The sequence below is a fragment of the Cyprinus carpio genome, chromosome A20, assembly GCF_018340385.1.
Source record: "Cyprinus carpio isolate SPL01 chromosome A20, ASM1834038v1, whole genome shotgun sequence".
Lineage (NCBI taxonomy): Eukaryota > Metazoa > Chordata > Actinopteri > Cypriniformes > Cyprinidae > Cyprinus > Cyprinus carpio.
Window position 1 is genome coordinate 24979039 of NC_056591.1, and position 23798 is coordinate 25002836.

The 23798-nt window shown below is 35.0% G+C and overlaps 1 long non-coding RNA gene across 1 annotated transcript; it reads left to right on the forward strand.

The window, feature by feature from the left end:
• Positions 1–3012: 3012 nt before the first annotated feature.
• LOC122149038 lies at positions 3013–22132 on the forward strand. Its single transcript, XR_006162807.1, has 3 exons — positions 3013–3065; positions 4892–4948; positions 20810–22132. It is a non-coding gene; the product is annotated as an uncharacterized LOC122149038 (long non-coding RNA).
• The last annotated feature ends 1666 nt before the right edge of the window (positions 22133–23798 follow it).

Below are 23798 nucleotides of genomic sequence, written 5' to 3' on the forward strand. Positions count from 1 at the left end.
GTTGTTACTGAGTGAAGGCTCTCGCTGTGCTGCTGACTCGTAGGGAGCAGACCTGGTTTGCAAAACTGAACCCTAAGAAAATTTAAATCTAGTTAGGAGATGACATTCATCAGTGCAGATGCTCAACGGGAGTGGAGGGCTAATATTTTCTGTCTTAGAACACCATGACATCCTCATAAATATAATAAAATATCCTTATAAAAAAGGACTTTTTCGCTTTCTAAAAAAATGACTTCTTCCCAAGTGAGTTGACTAATAAACGCTGACACGCAAGCAGCATTTGATATAAAATTAGTTTTTTTTTAATTAATAATTTTGTGTATATGTACATAGAAATATATATACATAACAGAATAATTGTTATATTTAGCTTTTTTTTGTGTACACACACACACACACACACACACATATACAGTGTGTGTGTGTGTGTATATATATATATATATATATATATATATATATATAGTGTCTATTCATGACATTTTTTGATTAATACATTTAGTGTTAAAAGTTAGATTTTTAATAAAAACACTTAATTCGTAACAGTTCATCTAAGCTTCAGTGGAGCCTTTATGATCTGTAAATCAATCATTAACATTCCTCTAAATGTAATAAGCTATCACAATCTGTATTGGAGTCTTATAGTGCTTAAACACAATAATTGACATAAAATGTAAACAGAATGTCAGCATTGGCATGTTCACATCAGTTCATGCACATCCGTTTCAAACTGACAATGATACGAAAATGATGTGAGACATGAAAAAACACACACGCTCATGGCATTTGAGGTCTACCCCAAATTTTTTTATACATGATGATGACTGACTGATAACATTTTAATGCACTCAAGTACTCTGTAGCCAGTCCAGATTCAGGAGTTGAGAAGAACACAAACATTTATTTATTTATTTATTTATTTGCTCCATAGATTCCTTTGTTTGTGATTGACAGGTCTTAACAGGATAAGGGCAGTTGGGTGTACAGTGCAGTACCTGGGTTTAATTCAGCTCTGTCTGAACACTCGCCACAGCTGTTTGTTTTTACTATTGCATTATGGATACACTGGAAGCTCTGCTTTCTCATTCCAACACAGCAATAGATCTAATCTACACCTTGTTTAAAACAAAAGATAGAAAATTAAACCTCCCATGCCATCTGACTCCTTTAAGCTTGTAAAGACCCTTCCACAAGATTTGTGCCAGGCAAAGTTGGATCTGTTTGTTAAACTGCAGCTGAGAAAGCATACTAAACAAATCAGATGACTGCAAACGATGATATCTTTATAAAGTTTATAAATGTTTTTTATTGTTTTTTTTTTTCCAAACAGAGGCTATATCATATGTAAAAAACACTAATTTAGGGTCAAAGCTGGACTTTTCATTGTAAAGATGGACATGAATATTTCTCTGGTAGTCATTGGCTTGAAAGGTCAGCAGCAAAGTTAAATCATTAAAACTCTGAACACCTTAGAGTTCAAAGCATTGTGCATGTGTGAAAGGGCCTTAAGACATAAAGATTCTATTTTAAGAAAACTTGGGTTGAACTACTATAACAGCACCTTAATGGATCGTTTTTATTGGTTTATATTTTATATACTGATTCTCCAGATTAAAAATTTGAATGTATAGTGCAACATAAGCAGCACAAGCAGTGATGACTGTTATTGGCGCTTTCTTATTAGCGAATCAGAAACATACAGCACAATTATTGTAGTTCAATTTCCAAATGAATGAGTCTCATGGACCGGTTCATTTTGGTGAATCAAAACCATTCAGCATGATCAGGGTGTTTCAGTTCTTGGACAAATGACTCTTTTGAGCCGGGCCCGTATAGTGAATCAAACAAATAGAGCTTATAGTCTTTTATGCAGTACTTAAGGCTTGTGAGACTTAAATTGGTGTTATGATCAGTTTAAAGACACACATTTTGAGTTTTGTCAGTAGTATATTATAAAAATTAAATTAATGACAAATGTTACCTAATTTTTATTTGTTTAATGCATTAAAAAATTATTATTTTTAAATGCCCTCATTATTATGCAATGTAATTCCATTCTTTTCCCCCCTGAAATAATGTATATGATATGTATATATTACAATATACACCATATCTATAATGTGTGTGTGTGTGTGTGTATATATATGTGTGTGTGTGTGTGTGTGTGTATGTATGTATATATATATATATAAAAATCTGTATAATATTAATGTATATTATTATATATTAACTTAATAATTTAATAATACACTTTTGTTATATATTGTTTTATATATGTGTAATGTAAGAAATTCTACATGTATATTAAAATACACTATAAGACGTATATATAGAGAGCGAGAATGAGAGAAAAATAATTAATTGAATGTCTATTCAATTAATATATGTAATTAATATGTAATTAGTATGATTTTTAATCAGTTGACAGCACTAAATCAACTCCTGACAGTTTGTGTAAGTTTCAGTGGAGCTTATATGAACTGTAAATCAATTTATTTCTTACTCAAAAAAAAACTAAAATAATTGTTAATAGAACTTTTAATTGAATCAGATCTAGAATCGTTAAGTTTGATTAGTATGATTCACATCCCTAATTTTAAATAGCGCATAAAAATTAGCATATAAATAGATAGAAATTGCATAACAATGCATATGTTGTGTAGAGAACCTACAGTAAATGTGTATACGACATGACCTTGATTTTCTACACCAGAATGGGACATTATATATACAGATGTTTGCAAGAGTTAAATAATATATTCACATTGCAGGGTTTTAAACTTCCCCTGAAAAGCTTTACAGAGCATGATGGAGCTACAGTATGTGACAAAAGTGAAGCTGATAAATTCATCTGTCATCCAGCGAAAACGCATCAAACCCCAGATCGTATGAATAAACACTCCTGTTTATTCAGGGGCTGTCCCAGCAGTTGAGTTTTAATTCGTCCTTGTGCATTTTTACAGATCCATAAATATCCAAACGCGCGCTGCGGCTTAGCATAACAAGGACCAAGAAAAATAATCCCGGGGAAGTCGAGATACAGAGACTGTGTGTTCGTCCTGAGGGTGAGGAATTCGATTGCTATACATTAATTAACTCGTGGCTTCTCTAGAATGACAGGTAGGAGTAGTCACCAGAGGGCCGTCTGATGACGTGCCAAGAGTGTGTGTGTGTGTGTGTGTGTGTGTGTGTGTGTGTGTGTGTGTGTGTGAGTGATTTATGAAGCCCTCAATATGTGAGGGGGTTGTATTCAAAGGCTTGTATTTTTAAGCTTGGTACACATATGTGGAGTTTTCGGAGGGCGAGCCTCTTAAGACATCATTTATCCTTTATCACAGCCATGTTGAGAACAACCTCCGGTGCACACGAGGCAAATATCTATGGGGATTCTGGCAGCCCGTCAGCTTCCAACGACTTCCAGGGCAAGACACATAAATAAAAAGGCCAGTGTTTAGATCCCGGCCAGCCTGCCTTTATTCGTTTATAATACAAGGATGTTAAACAGGAAGTAATAGCACAGTATATTGAATCGTTTCCTTCCTGTACAGACAGTGCTCTAATTTGGTTTGTCCCACGACACCCCAAAGGCCGTCTGTCCTGGCACTGCTGCTGTTTGGCACTCTGTTCTTCTTAAAGGCATCTGTGAATGAAGATTGTTAATTTAGAAATCAAAGTGCATTATTAAGGAGAAAAGAGCAGTGAGTTTCAAACGAATCGAGAAGGCTTTATTTTATTTTATGTTTTGGTTTTGTGTTGGTTATTTTTGTGATGGTCTTTTTTAGTTTTTTATTGGGTTGTAATTATTCAAAGGAAGTCAGAACAAAGTTTGAGACTTAAAAAATGCATATAATTTACACAAATGTATGCACATAACTACAAACAAGTAGAAGTGCTGAATAATGGTGAAAAATAAGTGTATGCATCTTATTCCATCACTACTTTTGAAAGATTTAAATAAATTAATACTTTTATTCAGCAAGAGTTCATTAAATTGATCAAAATTGACAGTAAAGACATTCATAGTGTTATAAAAGAATTCTATTTCAAATAAATGCTGTTCTTTTGAACTTTATGTTCTTCAAAGAATCCTGAAAATTTGTATCATGGCTTCCGCAAAAATATTAAGCAGCACAATTAATTACATTTATAAGAAACATTTATGAAAAACGCACAGCAAAATGTTAACTAAACTTTCAGCGTAAATGGAAAATATAAAAACAAAATCGAATTCAAAATATTAACAAAACTATTTTATTATGTCAATAATACTAAAGTAACACTGCCTTGGTAAGCATTATATATATATAAACGTACTGACCCCAAACTATTGAACAGTAACATATTTTCCACATATTTCTTGTTATTGTAAAATAAATGCCATAAATATTGTTTTGCATAACTTTGATGGTTGCCCTTGTTATTTTTTTCTGCATTCTCAACATTCCACAAGAGGAAACATAAAAAAATATTGTGACTTGTGCTACCAATGTTGGTCACTAGGGGAAGAACTATGGATGATAAAGGACTTCACAACAGACTATAGCACATACGAGTGTTTTTTCCTGAAATTCATAAAATGAGCAAAATGTCAATCTATAGAAATTTAAGCCATAAAGTTTTACCACAATACGACACATTTATAAGGTGTAAACTTGTAAAGTCTGTCTAGGAAAACTGATTTTAGTTTCTAAAGTAAGACAGGTTTGCTTGAAAATCCCTGATAGATTCAATCGATAATGTTCGAGACCACCTCAGAATGATTGAACCAACATATTTTATAATTATACATTTCACTGACAGTAAAACTCCTATTACAGCCTGTTACTAATAATGATAATACTAATGAAAAATTAGAATTAAAATTATCATTATTTGATTTTTTCTAATACAGGTTGGAGTTGGTGAAGCAGTGGAAATTTCAGCAGTAGCTATCGTTTTCATTTTCCAGGTACGAAAAAGCATGATTAGGTCATTTTGTCATATTAATACACCAACATTTCCATTTCAAAACCATATAAATGACTCTTCCTCAACCCAAATTAGCATGAAATGGTTATACGATATAAAATGTCTTCTGCATTTCCAAATGCACTAGAAAAAGGGGCAGAATTGAACTCTGCCAGGACGTTGCTCTTTTACAAGAAAATGCAGCGACCGCAAATTGCGCTCAACAATTCCAGTGCTCCTGGAGCTGACCACTTTAAAAACGTCCTGCTTCAGGATTATAAATGCTGTTTGATGGCTCCATCATTACATCCCGGGCTGAGGGGGCGCAGTTGGCAGGCGGCTGTCCGCCATCTTGTGGGGTCAGGGATCTTTTTGATGTGGGCGGGGACTTTAACCCCCCATCACCACAAGGTTCTGAGGTCTAGGAAGTACACCATGGAGCAGGCCTCATAAAAAGACAGTCGCATAACGCAGTGCGCAGTCAAACAAGCAGAATCTGAAACATTTATTTAATATTCAGAATTGAAGTAATGGTATTTATTAAACTCATGAGTGTGAATTTGAAGCGGGATGTACTAATTTGCTACTTTTTTGTCAGTTTTATAGTTTTTATTTAATGTTTGGTTATTTATTTATTTATTTTTATTTGGTAAGGAAGCAATAAACATAAATAGCGAGCTAGAGTCCATGCCCATATTCAGTTATATGGGCATTTCTAGGGAATTTGTATGAAACTTTTGTTTTTCAGGTAGATACACACTTCAAAGTTTCGGGAATTAAATCGGCATATTTATACAGGATTCACTCTCAAAAGAGCAATGATATACACAGTGTTAACCATAGCAATGGACAAGACAAATGTGAGAGCCCTCAGTGATTTATTCTGGAACTGGGATTGGCCAAGCCTCCACAGACAGCACGCGTTCAGAGCGAGATCCAGTTCAATGAACAAAAACATGTGTAAGCTTTACTGAGATCAGGCCATATCTACCAGTAATTTCATTTCCAGAAATCTATGACTGGCTTGAATATAGTCCTACAACTGATTTTTTTTTTTGTTTGTCTTTACGTGTCTCACATTTGGTGGCAGTGAGTCCAAAATTTCCACATTTATAGCCACATTTCAAGTGACTGGATTTGGCAACTGGAAAAAACGCATGGAAATGTTCATTAAACATCAGAAAAGCAGCATGCACATTTCTGGTTGAAAATGAAAGGCAATCAACAGACACTTAAAATGGGAAGCATCGCCGTTAAAATTAAATCAAATTAATCAAAACTAGCCCACAGTTTAGTAAAAGTTGGCAACCTCTTTAAGTTATTCTTGACTGTGCTGTACTGACTGCTTTGATGCATTGTATCGACATTGTTTTGATACTAAGCTCCGTAAAGACTTTTTTAGAAATACATTTTTGAGCGATTTATTTCTTGCCCCCCCAAAATGTCACCCATGCTGATGACCATATAATTACTATTATGTACTATGGATTGCTCACTAACATGTACAAAGAGCTCATTGACAACACTCGTAATACATCGAGATGTGATGCCATAATCATAGTCACTTGTCATCGCTCTCTGACATGAGCCACGTGTTTGATAAAGTCTTGATCACATGATACAGTATGCATCAGCAGTGATGATTCTCCAGCACCTCACTCTTTCCATGGCATCAGCGGACCAGTGTGTTTGGAGGCTCTGATCCTTGGAACTCAGTCAAATGCGTGGGATCTGTAGGTCAGAGGAGTTTTATTGTCTGCTGTGAGACATGCTTCCAGTAAACAGGGCCTTTAGTTTGGTGAGTGGGTTATGAGGTCAACATTGGCCAGCTCAGAATAGACGCCATGCAGCACTCACTCAGGTTCAGCGCTCTGTGTCTCTCTCCTGCTATTTGCTGTTTAGATGATTTCGTTGACTAAGCGTTTTCCCCTCACTCGCATGTCTAAATAACAGTTATCTTGCTTTTCAATCATTGCTGCCATAAGTCCCATTGGCCGTTTTTCTTTAATGCTGTGTTTTTTTAAATGCTTTCATAGGCTGATGCATTTGACAAATCATTATTTAGTCACACACTTATTACGGATTACAGAATTCAGTGTACAAAACAGTTCAATGCTTATGTTATTTATTTATTCAAAGTTTTTATTTTATGCGTTTTATTTATATTTTAATTGATAAGTAACAACATTTTTAGTGAATAAATTAATTTTATTTAGTGTTTATTTAATTTTTATTGTTTTTATTGTTTTCATTTTTTAAATACTTTTATATAGTTTTTTTTATTTTATGGTCTTTATTGGTTTTTTATTTGGTTATTTTGGTGAGCTAGTGTTCTTTTATATACTTAATTTTAAAATTAAGTAATTAACAGATTTATACATTTTTACTTATTTACTTATTTATTTGTTTATATTTGGTAAAAACATAATGAACAGAGTAATCTAGTGTTCATTTATATACTTACAATTTTTTTAAATTAATTAATTAAATAAATAAATAATTCATTCTATTAAATTTCATTTATTTATTTTTAATTTTTTATATACTCAGTTTTTATTATATTTGTATTTTATTTTATGATATGTATCTTTTTTATGTGTGGTCTGTAACCAAGCAAAACAACAAGCAAGTTATTTATTTATTTATCAACCAAAAAAAAAAAAAAATGTAATAAATTAGATATTGTGATGATTCATGTCTCTGCCTTTTGTTTCTGGCTGATGTCACTCAAGTCATCTTGTTTTTCAGCTCTTCTATGTCAACCACCGGTCATATAGAGACACTTTTCACCATCCTGTGCTTCTCAGAATGCTTGCAGAAAATCAGCTCAAGAATATGAGGAGGTGATTATGAATATGAGGTTAATGTGACCAATACTAAAACTAAAATTAATTGCAATTTCATTTCATTAATTTTTGAAGTTATGTAAGTTATTAATACCATTCTGGACTTTTTTGACATAAATATATATGCAATAGTAAGATAAAAGTCCATTCATGCATTAAATGTTAAACAGTTCATCTAAAAGGTTAATGCACATTAACTTCAGCAATACTATTTAGAACACATTAGACTGATAGAAAGTCCTAAGTTTCTCAGGAGGTTCCTCATCAATTGCATAATCTTTGTGATTTACAGCAAAGGCAGAGAAAAGTAATTCTGCTATAAATCTGTTAAATATCTGTGGGTTAGATCCTTAATAATGGATGATTATCCACTATATTGCATCCGTGAAAATCCAACCCCCCTTCCTCAAAAACACAGGGACAAAGGGACTTCTTGCCTTTTCTCCCCCTTCCTAAATGTTCCCATGTGAAGCAGCATACAGAGCCAGTGAGTAAATGAAGGGTTTTGCGTGGAGATCTGAGAGAGCCTGCAGCAGTGATTGATGGGCCGCAGGAGGGTGGGGAGGTTCTGCTCCTGACAGAGAGAGCTCATCCAGGCTCTGCCGGAGATCACAGGGGCCAGAGCTGCTCTCCTTGCCCCACAAGGCCACACGTGGTGTGGGAGAAAGAGAGAGAGATGTGCCTCATATTTAGTCATTTATCCCCACCCAGAGAAACTTAATGCGCTCCTATTTATAACAAGTATCTGGGGAGCAGGCGAGACCACAGAGGAGAACCTCGGATAGAAAAGCAGGAAACACCTTTAGAGGTGAATTCTGGAAAAAATAGAAGAAATTGTGGTTCTAATTAATAATGTTTTGGCTCTGTAACTATAGAGTGTTCTCTTTATTCTCATTACAAGTAAATCTATACTGTAGTCTGGGATGTATACTTTTTGCTTTGCATAGTTTTGTTCATGTTTCTTTGAGGTTGTCACATTTAAGTTGTCATCAGTGTTATTTTAGTATAATTGATCACACTTTGTAGTTTTTGGCTGCATTTACACTGCAGGTCTTGATGCCCAAATCCGATTTTCTGACTATATCCGATTTTTTTGACGACCCGCTTACATCATCTTTTTAAAAGTGACCCGTATCCGATTTTTGCATTTACACTATACACTGCTGAAACTACCAAACGTAGACGTTCTGACTCGGAAAAGGAAGTAAAACAGCGCGAAATACAATGGATGCAGATGCAAATAAAATTATACAGTGTTTTGCTTTCCATAATATATTGAAAAGTCAACAAAAAAAAAAATCAGCAAAACATTGGTCTTGTACGGCGGAGAAAAAAGCGCTTAAACCGTGCCTCCCCATATCTCGTGAAATGTCTTCAAACACGGATTTATTTCTGTAACAACCCTGCATTTTTGCCTGCACTGTCTCTTCGCCCCAAAGACTTAAAGGACATGAAAACTCCGCATTGCTCCACTGTGCGTATCCTTCGTCCTCCATCGCGCCTATAATAAGTCATGTGATCTCAGTTGGTGGTGTCCACCTGAGTTGACGTCACTTTTTTTAAAGACGTACGACTCGCATTTACTGGGGAATATCCGATTTGTCTGCTTACATGGCACACGCAAATGCACGTATCTGATTCATATCCGATTTATTACCACATATGAATGAGGCCTGAATCCGATCTGAGAAAATCGGAATCCATGCGGTTTTTTTCCTTCTTACACGTTCACCGGTCATATCCGATCTGTGCCACATGAGAGGAAAAAATCGGAATTGGGTCACTTGAACCATGCAGTGTAAATGGGGCCTTTGTTAATATTCTGAATTACATTTAATTTGGGTATTTTCTCTATATTTTTAATTTTACTTCGTTTTAGTAATTTTGCTGTGTTTTGTCATTTTTATATTTTTAATATAATAATATAATATATATAATTATATAAAAATATATAAGTTTTAAGTAAGTTTTTAGTTTTAAGTATTTAAGTACTTAACTTAATTAAACTAAACCAAAAATATATTTTTATTTATATAAAATAAAATAAAAATATATGTATTTTATATGTTATATTTTATTTTTACATATATTATTATTAGGTTTTTAAATACTTCAACTTAACGAAACGAAAATGAGAAATGTTGCCTTGACAACTACCTGAAGTAATAAATAAGTTTAAGGTATTTATTTTTTATGTATTTATATCACATATTATTCTAATGAGATATTTATATACATTATATATATACAAACCTGATTCCAAATACAAACCTGGATCCAAAAAAGTTGGGACACTGTACAAATTGTGAATAGAAACAGAATGCTATGATGTGGACGTTTCCAATTTCAATATTTTATTCAGAATACAACATAGATGACATATCAAATGTTTAAACTGAGAAAATGTATCATTTCAAGGGAAAAATAAGTTGATTTTAAATTTCATGGCATCAACACATCTCAAAAAAGTTGGGACAAGGCCATGTTTACCACTGTGTGGTCTGACATTGTCATGTTGGAAAATGCAAGGTCTTCCCTGAAAGAGCCGACGTCTGGATGGGAGCATATGTTGTTCTAGAATTTGGATATACTATTCAGCATTGATGGTGCCTTTCCAGATGTGTAAGCTGCCCATGCCACATGCACTCATGCAACCCCATACCATCAGAGATGCAGGCTTCTGAACTGAGTGCTGATAACAACTTGGGTTGTCCTTTTCCTCTTTAGTCTGGATGACATGGCGTCCCAGTTTTCCAAAAAGAACTTCAAATTTTGATTCGTCTGACCACAGAACAGTTTTCCACTTTGCCACAGTCCATTTTAAATGAGCCTTGGCCCAGAGAAAACGCCTGCGCATCTGGATCATGTTTAGATATGGCTTCTTTTTTGACCTATAGAGTTTTAGCCGGCAACGGTGAATGGCACGGTGGATTGTGTTCACCGACAATGTTTTCTGGAAATATTCCTGAGCCCATGTTGTGATTTCCATTACAGTAGGATTCCTGTATGTGATGCAGTGCCGTCTAAGGGCCCGAAGATCACGGGCATCTAGTATGGTTTTCCGGCCTTGACCCTTACGCACAGAGATTGTTCCAGATTCTCTGAATCTTTGATGATATTATGCATTGTAGATGATGATAACTTCAAACTTTTTGCAATTTTTCTCTGAGAAACTCCTTTCTGATATTGCTCCACTATTTTTCGCCGCAGCATTGGGGGAATTGGTGATCCTCTGCCCATCTTGACTTCTGAGAGACACTGCCACTCTGAGAGGCTCTTTTTATACCCAATCATGTTGCCAATTGACCTAATAAGTGGCAAATTGGTCCTCCAGCTGTTCCTTATATGTACATTTAACTTTTCCGGCCTCTTATTGCTACCTGTCCCAACTTTTTTGGAATGTGTAGCTCTCATGAAATCCAAATTTCAAAATGTCTCACTTTCAACATTTGATATGTTATCTATATTCTATTGTGAATAAAATATAAGTTTATGAGATTTGTAAATTATTCCATTCCTTTTTTACTCACAATTTGTACAGTGTCCCTAATTTTTTGGAATCGGATTTGTATATATATATATATATATATATATATATATATATATATATATATATATATATATATATATATATATATATATATATATATATATATATATATCTGTGTGTGTATATATTCATTGCACCCTACACGTATTACAGACAGATTGGTAAAGCGCCTCCTTTGCACGAGAAACCGTCTGATTACTAGCTGAGCTCTGACTTTAATCACTTTGCTGCAGCACACCACGAACCATAAAGTTACAACTGGACACTTATATAAATGTGTATTTTGCTTTTTACAAATCTTGTTTAAAACAGAGGGAAGACCTTGGGCAGTAGCCTACATTTATTTATTTTAGGGAGTTTCATGTCTTAGATTGTTGTCTCTGGCCTTTAATTGCTCTTTCCAGCAAAGGGTCAATGAGTCAACTGATCATTTATGTACAGAGAGATTTTATCTGAAACCTCCTGAATTATATATATATATATTTTTTCTTCTTCATTTCCCCACATGATTAATTTAAGGTTTTTCTGCCTGAGGACATAATGCTGCTCTGCACTTGCTTTTCTTGATCCAGTCATAATTTAAAACAAAACGAAAAAATAAGCTCTTTTTATGGGTGTCCCTCAGAATTAGACCACTATTTATTACATAAGACAAATGGCTGCTTTGATGTGGGTGAAAGGAACTCCCGTGTCTGGCCTGAGCGGGTCAGACAGAAGGTCAGCTCTCCCTCAGGGTCTCCATGACCCTCATGGCTGCCAAAAGCACACAGGTAAGCAGAGAGGAAGTCCTTACCAATACAACCGTTGGAAGGCGTCCATGAACATGTGAGGCCCAGCTGAGTGTGTAAGAGTGCGTGTGTGTGTGTGTGTGTGTGTGTGTGTGTGTGTGTTTCCACCTGGACAAAGCCTGCAAACGCTGTTAAAACTCCCACTCAAACTTCCAGTTCCTGCTTTTAAGGAAATTCCTGGTCTGGTATTACTTAAAACGCTAAAGATTTATTTCAGAAAGCAATGTTCTTTGAAAGAGCTGGCATCACACTCAGTTGAGGTATGAATTTTAAAATAAGCTTTAAAAATCTAAAAAGGCTTTCAAAATAAATTAACTGAAACATCTACCTTTGCTTTTATAAATTAGTATTAATGTAAACATCACTTATATACCTCATACTTACAGTGCCTTCCAAAATTTTAGAAACAAGTTAAACAAAAGATGGACAATATCAGCATAAAAACAAATAATTTATGACTTTGCATTGATAAGGGACTGTGCAAACTATAAAAAATATATTTTATTAAAATGATTGAATTTAAAACAAAGAAAATCCTAGAGCTACTGAAGCATCTCTAAACTGTCCTAATTGATCTGTTTATACAAACCTTAATTAGCAATCAATCAGCAAAGCTATAAAGATGTGTTCACTGAATAATCTTCAAAAAATAAAAAATAAAAAAATGTAATCAAATAATCAGACAGCACAGCTGCCAAGGGGCATATCTGATTATGTGTGTATATTGACATTATGGAATAAAAAAAAGAAAATATTTATTGCTGGCCTTTAATGATAATTGCAAGTTACTTATGCCAAGAAATGATCAGAATGTATGCTTATATTGTGCCATATCCCACAATGAAACCCCGTGCACTTCCAAACCATTGTAGGTTTAGGAGTTTGTCAGATATTTTCGACATAAAATTATTAATTTTATAGAATTCTTTTAAAGATAACATGATCGTTTTTTACACAGATACATTAAATAAAAATGACTGAATATGTGACATTCAAAGTTGTGGAAAAGCAGTCATGTAATTTTGTCTGAAACATCATTATCAGAATTTTTGGCACTGTTGTAGGGTTAGGAATTCATTATCATAGTTTCTTCCATTTGAATTTTAATTCCTCAAAATTTGGTGATAATTTATGTGATAATTTACATTATTGTTGGCATCGGCTTACAAGCACCAACCCAAACATCCTAGAGACACAGTTGTAAACATGGAATTTTCCATGGAAGTTCTGAATTAAATCATTCATGTATTGACTGTATTTGACTGTATACTGACAGATTGAGGCGATGCCAAATGTGTCACTTTCAGATTTCACATGCAGTTTTGGGCCACTTGTTTGAGCCCGAAACACAATGCCCTATGTGCATGCCAGACAAAAGTCAATTAACTTCTTAGGTTACCCCTTCTGCTGCTTTTCTTTCAGCCAATGGTCTTGGAAGCCCTTTGTGTAACAGAGTCAAGAGGGTTTATTCTGTTGGGAATTTCATCTGGTTTCAGGGAGTTAATTTTAGCGGCACGTTGCAGACATTTGCTGTGAGGCTGCATGCAGTATCTTACTTATTACCAAGGAGGCAAAACCACTCACAGACTCAAAGGCTCCTGGGCATTACAAGGGGCGGCCTGCAGTCCTCCAAGCGGCATCATAATCCAGCTGCCATCATCCATTCTGCCGTGGTTTGAGATGAAACGTCCCAGCTGTCATCTGCTCTTTGAGGTTTCATTTTTGTATTTGTTGTTTTTCCCACCTGTTTTCCCAATGCGTATATTGATAATAATTTTACAGTGAAGGATGTTATTTCCAAAAGCATCACTCTGCATCACTGTAATGTTTTGTGGTTATGTCGCTGATTGAAAGTGGCGTCCAAAATTACTTTGGCCTGGCTGAGGTCATTATGTATGCCGCCATCATTTAGGGGCATGGCTGTGCAGTGAAATCTAACTCGCACAGAAAGTATTGTTTTTGTTTCGGCATGGGATAATTAGTAAAGTCCTGCAACAAAACCTGGTTCTGTGATTTCAACGTCAGAGGACTCGAAATGCCAGTGCATTTTATTCTTTTCAATTCAAAAAAAGAGTTTAGTTTTATACAAGTGTTAAGTAAATGACAGCATGAAACAACTATTCTAGCTGAACAGGAAGTCAGTGAATGGATTATTTCATGCTAGTGCAGTGTGAATATATCAAACCATAACTTTTATGAAGATTTAAAGATTAATGCTTTAAAACGATACATTGAAAATAAATTTTGACAACTTGTTTAAAAATTTTGGCTATGCAAAATGTATTTTTTAAACGTTTTAAGGCCTCGTTGAGTACATTAAGGTGAACTTGAAAACCAGATGTGTGCATATTTCATATGGAAATCATTACTGCAAGTGATAAAATTCATATGAATACATCAAAATGTATGTTTTTGTATTTTATATATATTTGTATATAATTATATTTTAGGTTCTGTAAGTGTTTGTCACATTTTTTCCTTTTAGTTCACTTTAAATGACCTATGGTTTGACAAATGGGGTTTTAAAAGTGTAAATACTCTAGTCTCTATTCTATTTTTTTGCTACTCCTTCTTTCAAATTTGTCCAATTCTTACAAAATTTTAGAGGTTTAGATGATCTTCGGGCCGAGCCACACAAAAATGACTGAATTTTGCTATTCATCTTTGTTCAAAAGTAACGAAGTTGCGAACTTAATGTTGACCCAAAATTGGTTCAGAGGCTGTATTTCGGCCAAACTTTGGTCAACTGAAAATAAACTCTGTACGCTTCATCAGCACCATGATCTGAGGGTCCATACCAAAGTTGGGAACAGCACCACCTACAGGTCATGAGATACCAAAAATTGACTTTTTTGTTTATAACTTTTGAAAAGTTAGTCAGAAAATTATGATTGTTGGATTCCTTCGCCATGCCGAATCCAAAGATACCAATTCTGCCAAGATCAGATGAACTGCCGGTCTGCCATTTTGAAATTTGTCATAAATTGCAATATCTTTTGAACAATTTGAAAAAAAAAATGGTAGGGATCATTGACATCTTATACTGAAGGTAATTGAGAAGTTTGAAGACAGCGCCACCTAGTGTTCCAGAGATATAAAAATCTTTTGCAAAAAAACGCTTATAACCTCTGAAATCTCATTTTTCATTTTCCAACATTTTGTTTTTCCCCAAGTAAATGACTTTTTTTTTTTTTTGCTACTCCTCCTACAAATTGTGTCCAATTTTGTTCAAAATCTGATCAGATTATCTTTGGACCTAGCCGCATAGAAATGACTGAACAGATTTTTTATATTTCCTACAGCTCCTGAGAAATACCTCTCCAAAGTTGACTGTGCCTGTGTTTGTTGACTTATGCTAGTTAGCTTAGTGTGGTAATTTGTTAACATGCTAATCAGTTGCCGTTCTATGTAATGTGACTCTTCAGGAATCAGACTAACTGTAAAATATGTTAGTATAATAACGTGGCTCAGCATGCTAATTTGGTCAACATGCTAAGTAATGTTTTTTTGTGATCATTCTCACACTGAATGCTTTCCTCAGCAGCATGATGAGTGTGCACTGACTGAGTGGTGCACTCTGCTGAGCCACAGGCCCCGAACCATCTACTGTAGGTCATGTGTATGAATCCAGTGTGGCACATAACGTGTCGCACTTATATACAAAATCATAAGAATGTTTTGTGCTTTTGAGATACACATTGTAGAGCTTATGTTCGGTGTAATGTGCTTTGATGTGTTTGCTGTGACTGTTATGCTTGTAGTGCTTGCAGTGGTTGCTATGCTTGCTGCACCTTTGGTGCTTGGCCCCAAATTGCTTCTTGCAGCTATTTTTAATGAATTGTATTTATAATAAACCTGTAGTAATTAGCAATATACTTTTTGAAATGGTTTAGTATGTCACACCACAGGTCAACTAACTAAAAGTAGAGATCCCAAATGATATTTTTGTGTGGCACTAGCTTAGATGTTTTAAAAATACAGCTTTTTAAATGACATCAAGTGAGCTGAGGCAATAATCGAATCATATTCTTTCATAAAGTGCAGAAAGTCCAGTAATCTAGGGTGACCATACGTGCACTTTTTCCCGGACATGTCTCTTGGCCAGGATTTCTATATTGCCTAAATAATCTAGGTTTTGGCTTTGTTTTCCTGTCTTCATACTTGCTGAAGGTAATGATCGAAAAGTAGTTTGACCAATAGCATGCAGGCATTGTACATAATCAAGCAATTGTGGCATGTGAGAAGGCAGGATCTACAAAGAATGGTCAAAGCGATGCAAATACAAATGCTGTACATATTAGGTGTGTTTGACTTGAAGCGGCACTGCACATACCGATCGGTGTATGACATCAAAGTACCGTGAGAACGATTTGAAAGGAGCCATGCTCTCTGCAGCTCTCACAGTACTTTGATGTCATACAATGATTGGTCAGTGCAGTGTAAACAAAGCCAAAACCTGGATATTTTAGGCAATATAGAAATCCTGGCCATGACGTGCATTGTGTACATTTGTCCTCTCAAATTTAATGCTCTGTCTCCCTAATTGGTCAGTTGATTCATACATTGAAACAAATCCCCTCATTGTTATTTATTTAAGAAAAACACAGCTCTGATGATATATTGCATTTTATTAAAAGATATTGCCCACCGGTAGTTAGCATTTGTTAGTAGTTTGTAGTGTAGTACCTTTTCCAAAGGTTGACTCTTCGAAACTTGTAATTTGGCAAGATCAATTTTCAAAGCAGCTTTCCAACACTCAAATACTGATGCCACTGGGAATAAACTGTGGTTAAAAGAAATGACTTTTACACTTAATTGAATTTGGACAAATAATCTTAATTATTTTAGACTAACTGATTATCACAATTTGTGGACAGGTGGTTTTCAGGAGACACATGGTGATCTGCTGCCTCCTCTGTCATTTCTGTCTCACACCGCTTCACTGCGCTCAAGTAGAGAAGACGGGAGTGCTTGTTCTCTGCTAGTGTTGCGTTAAACCAGTGGAGAAAACTTTTCATGCGCTGTTTCTGTTGCACGAAAGAACTTATAAGCTCTCAGGGACTGGCAGAGACCAAAGGTGATTCAAACTAGTTAAAATAACATCGCCACCATTAATAAGGACTTTTTGTGCTAATATTTTTACTCAGGCGGGGAAAAAAGGGTCAGTCAGAGTGCTGATATGTTTTGGTCTCTGTTCAATAATTTATCATTTTTCATTGCACATCTAAATTTTCCGTCTCCAAATGGCACGGATCCCTGCTGGCAATCAGATGGTCATTTATGGCATCGCTAATTTGATTTAAAAATATTTTAGCACACTCTGAAAATAAAAAGCGGGTGCAAATTGACACTAAATTATGGGGAACATTTTATGGTAACACACACATACATATATTCAGTAAGTCTGATCCACTGCACTGTAACACAGATAAAGTCACAAACCTACTGGATATATATCAAACTAAATTTTAACATGCGGATAGAATTTTCCGTGTTTTGGTAGTTTCAAACTACAAGGTTTGTTTTTCCACCTAATAAAAACCAAATCTTTTAAATCACGAGTCCCAACCCGATTCTGCTTGAATTAATACAGCAATCATATGGAAGCAATCTTTATGAACCCCAGTAAGACAACAAACAGGAGTTAAATGAGGACCATCTTCTCTCTCAAGACCTCTCATTTGTTTGTATTGCTTATTAACTGAAACGCCTCATTAATCAATGTCAGCGTTTGCACAAAATGATAGCTGTCCTCATGTAAATGGGTAAATCTGACGAATGGTTCAGAATTAAGTGGCTGCGTTCTCATGAAATGCGCACTCTGTCGGTGGACTGACCCCTGTAAACCACCCACGACCAGGGTTTTTTTTTTTCTCGGCATTTGAGGTGGAAAACTGTCTGAGAATGGTGTGAAAGGCACAGATTTGGCACAGGACGGGCCCCGTTCCGCACCGCGTAATGCAGCACAGAGTGGAGGTGGTTAGAACTGACTCTCAAGTGAAAACCATCGTTTTGTGTTACTATGTAGTCTAATTACTGTCGGCCTGGACCATCTTTGTGCTAAACATATTAACAGAACGGCACTGAGAGAGCCAAACCGTGGCTCTCCACAGAAGAGTTCAGAGTCAGTGATGTAATGAGATGACCTGACTGTTAAGATAAAGCCCAAAGTATGCAGTCATTAAATCATGCTGAATAAATCAGTGAAGTGCCCAAACAAACTTCCCACAAGCTTCATATGAAAGACAGGGGATGTTCTGTTTGTCCATGAAATTAATGTCAGTTGACTTTCATAATTTATTTAGAGTTCCACAGATAAAAAGAAAGACATTCAGGTTTTGAAAAATATGAACCATGCCTAAAGTAGTGACACTGCTAACTTTGTGTTGTTCAGTAGCATAACTGTATGCCAGCCTTTGTAAAAAAGATAATAATAATTTGTGCGCTACTTTTTCCTTCTGCTTTTCCTGGAGTGTATCATCACAGAATGTTATTTGTAATTGAAAACATGCTTCTAAAACATCCCCTCTTATTAGTAAATCTGACTCATTTTAAAGGGGTCATATGACGTTGCTAAAAAAGAACATTATTTTGTGTATTTGGTGTAATGAAATGTGTTTATGCGGTTTAAGGTTAAAAAAAAAACATTATTTTCCACATACTGTACATTATTGTTTCTCCTCTATGCCCCGCCTTCTGAAACGCGTCAATTTTTACAAGGCTCATCATTCTAAAAAGCAAGGTGTACGCTGATTGGCCAGCTATCCAGTGCATTGTGATTGGTCAAATACTTCAATTGTGTGACGGAAATGTTACGCCCTTACCATACTGTGATGCTGTGTCCTGGCGGGACGAGACAAAACCAATAAAACCCATTACAAATGAGGCATTTTTAGCATCCAGAGGGGACATAATTACTCATTATAATGACTTATACTGTCTTTTTAGGCGTTGCGTTGCATCGTGCAGCATAAACATAAAACCATGTCTGCATTTATGATTGGAGAAAGGACAAACAACAAGCACTACTCTACACTGCTCAAAACTCATGTTTGAATCATCAGTGGCAAATTCTTTAAATATGAAAACGTACGTACAGGCTGTGAGTCAGCATTATTTATCAGAACACTGGCATTGTAGGCTACCAGTCCTCGTCCTCCGTAAAATACGCTGCACACATCTGAATTTTGAGCTGTTCTGGAACAGTGTTGTAAATACAACTTAACCACTGATTTCTAGTTGCATCCTCTTTTGGAAGGCCAAATAAAGTAGTTTCACTTTCACAACAAAACACACAGCGTCTCAATGGCGGTAACAATACTACAGCGAGAATCAAAGTTATGCATTCTTTCTTTTCGTGAACATTTGGGCGGCGTTATGCAAATCTTCCCACATCGTGACTTAGACATGTGGGGGGCTTGTTTAAACAAGGCGTTTCAGGAGGGTGTGAACGAGTCTTAACTTTCATAAAGAATATCTCTTTGGGTTTGAGACTTTAGTCCTTGCAACTTTAGGGATCTTATCTATGCACGAACAGCTTGTAACACTCCAAAGAGAAAGGAAAACTTGAAATCGCAACACATGACCCCTTTAATGAATAGTTTGTTTGCTCATTTTAATGAACTTGTATAGTAATTATAAAAAATAATTTAATAAAACATAATTTGTTTTTATAATGTTGCCCCCCCCCCCCCAATTTAAATATGAAGCATTAGGAAGTCTGGTTCATTTATTGAGTAGTTTGTTCGGATGCTTAATTTTTTTTACTGTATCAAGAATGATTCACTCATTTGTTCAATGTACTGTAGCATTTTATTTTATTCATTTTTTTTTCAGTGATACACAAATATTATGATATCCTGTTTTTAACAAATATTTTTAATATTTATAAATATTAATTGTACTGCCCACCCCCAATTGAAATATGAAGCATTAGTAAATCGGTTTCATTTTAGTGAATTGCTAGTTCAGACCTTAAACTTAAATGAGGCGGTTCAAAATAATGATTCACTAATCTGTTGTAGCATTTTTTGTATTTTGTTTTTATTTTATTAAAAGAATTTTTCTAAATATCAAATTTAGCTATGTTCTATTGCCCACCTCGAATTAAAATACTGTTAATGTACTTTTAATCTACTTTTCATTAGTAGGTTGCTAACTACTTTTTCAAAGTTGTCAAAGACTGTAAATTAATAAATTATATATTACACAACATTGTTTCTTAGTATAATCATAGATCAATAGGAAAAACTAGGATCAGATGTAAGTTACTTGGAGGCAATTTTACAATTTTACATGATTTTTTGAAGTGGGAACATTTAACGTAACATAATTCATTTGATATCAAGAATTTACCAATAAGTTTGATGGTCATGATCATGAACTTGAAACTCCTGCTTTTGTTCTGTATACTGTAAATGTATTGCATAAATGCTCTGGTTACCTTTTATTGAATATTTAGATATTTTTTTTTTCATACTTAGAAATGCATGCCACATATGAATGCTGTTATGTAACATATGTTGATATCTGTTTAGACTTACAACCATCTGAAAAACACCAAAATTGACCTCTGTTTTTTTTTTTTTTTTTTATTGTGAACAATAGCATGATTGTGGTCTCCTCCTCTGTTACAGAAAGTTAAGACTTTTTCTCCCTGTATTTGTTATTTCCACTAGCAAGCTGCATAAATGGCCTTAGACTCTCCGAACCGACCCTACAGGGCCAGGAAAAACCCAAAGGAGCCAGACAAATAAAAAGAAAAGAGCTCAGACGCCGCCACTCGGCTCTGAATCTGGTTCCTGTCAGGGTACATCAAGGGAACACCCGGAACGCAATCTCCAAACTGCTGCCTCCCTGTAACCATACGTGTCTCGCTGACAAGACGACTGAACCATCGCCAGCTCTCCAAAGAGGATTGTTTTTTTTCTTCTTCCACCCCTTTATTTATTCCTTTTCACCCTCCCTTTTTTCTTGGAACTGACCCACATGGATGAAGATCAATTCTGGATGATCTGATAATTATGCTGTCAGTTCCAATTGATATGTGATGAAGTGAGAAATCGGACAGAGGGTAAATACTAAAAGGATTTCAAGCTTTCTGTACATGCGGGGAACCCGTATGCATGAGAGAAACTCAGAGCTAGCCGTTACTTGTTTAAGACCCGTTTCATAAGCTGATAAATCAGCATTTAACAGATAACATCTGCTAGAACATCACATTTCTGTCTTTGATTTCTTAGCCATTTTCTATTCAGTGAGTGACACATCATTTATAACTTTTTTTAAGTTGTGGTTGTAGACTTATAATCTGAGATTGTGATATGTGATTTAGACTGCTAACCCATTATATGATTATTGGTTCAATCCAAGGAGGTCTGTGATACCTAGAAAGAGCTATCTGTTAGCATTCCCATTCATCTCAATGGCAGTTCCTCAGCTGGTGCAGAACCTCCTAGCATATGTGATTAGAAATCATCAATCTGCTGAGGTTAAAATTTGTGATTTGATTTTTAATTTAGGAAAGTGGCAATTAAATCAATTGAAAACTATTAATATAACTGAAATAAGTGTCAAGAAATGGAAAATATGAAACAATTTTGTAGATAAACATGACATTTATATGAACTGCAAATTTTTATTTTGACAGACTTTAGTGTTTAACATATTGTGCCTTGTAACAAAGCTTTAAAAAATAGATGTTTGAAGATTTTATAGATAAATGGAGATTTCATTTGTATTTAATTTATAGAGAGAAAGAGAGTACGTGATTAGAAATCTGGGATGTGCTGCAAGGTTGTTTGAGACATAAATGAGGTTACTGAGAATAAAAAACTGAAATTTGATTGAAGAAAGTAAAAATTAAATGAACTGAATTTGATTCAACAATTCACTTATTGCAGTCATATGAATTGCAATACATCTTAATTTTGACAAACTTGAAATGAAACAGGATCGGGGGAATGGCCAACCCGATCTCACTGCAAATTCATACATATTTTACGAGGTGGCTAATTCGTACGACCTCATTCGTATGCTAAATCGTATGTATTTTACGAGTTGCACAATTCATATGAATTTGTACAAATGACCTACACCTAACCCTGCCCCTAAACCTATCAATCACCGGGGTCTAGACAAATCACACAAAATGGTGATTTGAGTGAGGTCGTACGAATTAGCCACCTTGTAAAATACATACACATTGGTCGTAAGATAGCGCTGGAATGGCAGGTAATGGCAACGGTGTTTAGCTTGGTCCATAAAAATTAAAGTTTTGTGAGATGCATTACAATTTTGGGCTTTTCCTTTTGTCTCAGATGATGGCAAAACATCAACACTATAGACTGTAAACCTGAATATGTTGAAATAACATAAAAAAAAAATTAGGGTTATCAGTTACATCAAAAATTTTAAGTTAATAAATTCAAAGTTTAAGTAAGCAGATTTTTATTTTGTACTCATATATGTTAATTGCTCTTAACTTTAAATATTTGAGTAAGTTAACTCATACATTTAACTGAAATATTTTTAGTATTGAAACTTATAGCAATAACTAGTTAATTCAGTAAATGCTAACTTGCTAATTGGTAACACCGTGCTTTGATTAGCATAGCCAATACTGAATGAATAAAGGCAATATATTGTTAAACATCTGACATACAGTACTGTTCTTAAACCAAGAAACCATGGCAAACCATGGAAAAGCATGGTGGGAAATAGAAATTCCTGCTCAGTTTTAGTTAAATTTAAATTAATCCAAATTAAATTAATAAGTTAATTAAACTAAAAAACAATTAAACAATCAGATTTCTTAAAATGTGTCAGTTTTGTGAACTCAAAAGAAAAACAAAGTTCTAAATACTCATAAAAGTTTGAATTTATTTGCTTAATTTAAGTTTTCCCTACTCAAATCAATTAATTATTTTGATTGTTAATGTTTAAAGTGTAATATAATTAAATATTCTTTATTTATATCTTGCTTGCAGAAATGGTTATTTCACAAATACGCAGCTACTGTGTACTTGCAAAATTCTGGAGCCAGAAGGAGTGACTGGACCGTGCTAACTTTCCCAGCTAGAGATCTCTCACGCTTTTTATTTTTGTGTAAGCTCCTGATTTGCAACTGCATATTTAAATTAGATAATTAGACTGGTTAGTGAAAAAGACAGGTTTTTGTTCTGAAACATTGTTCATAAAACTGGCACAACTTTAGAGTGAACTTACTCCTTAGCCTCAGGGTTTAGAGACTGTCCTTGCAATTAATGTACTTTATGTTCTCTTGGAAGAATCTGCTAGTATGACAGCAGCAAAACAAAAGCTGTGCTAGAACATGCTGTTCAGTCTGTTGCAGCTGTAGAAAAACAGGCAGAGTGGATGTACACAGTAGCCAGTGTGAGAGCACTGGTGTTGGACTGATCTATTGCCTGTGTACTGGCTGGATTTGTTTAACCCTGAATGTCAGCCGGTGCTGTCTGGAGCATGTGTGCAGGTAATACGTACCAGATGACTCGAGTAGCAGCCCGGGCAGACTGAATACAAAGCGAGTGAGGAGAGTAGTTTCTTTCTTTCTTTTCTTTTTTATAAACATGACAGCAGATCAAATCTCTATTCAGTGAGCCTGAAGTAGCATGAAACAGACAATGTGAAATGCTGGGTGTTTTAAAA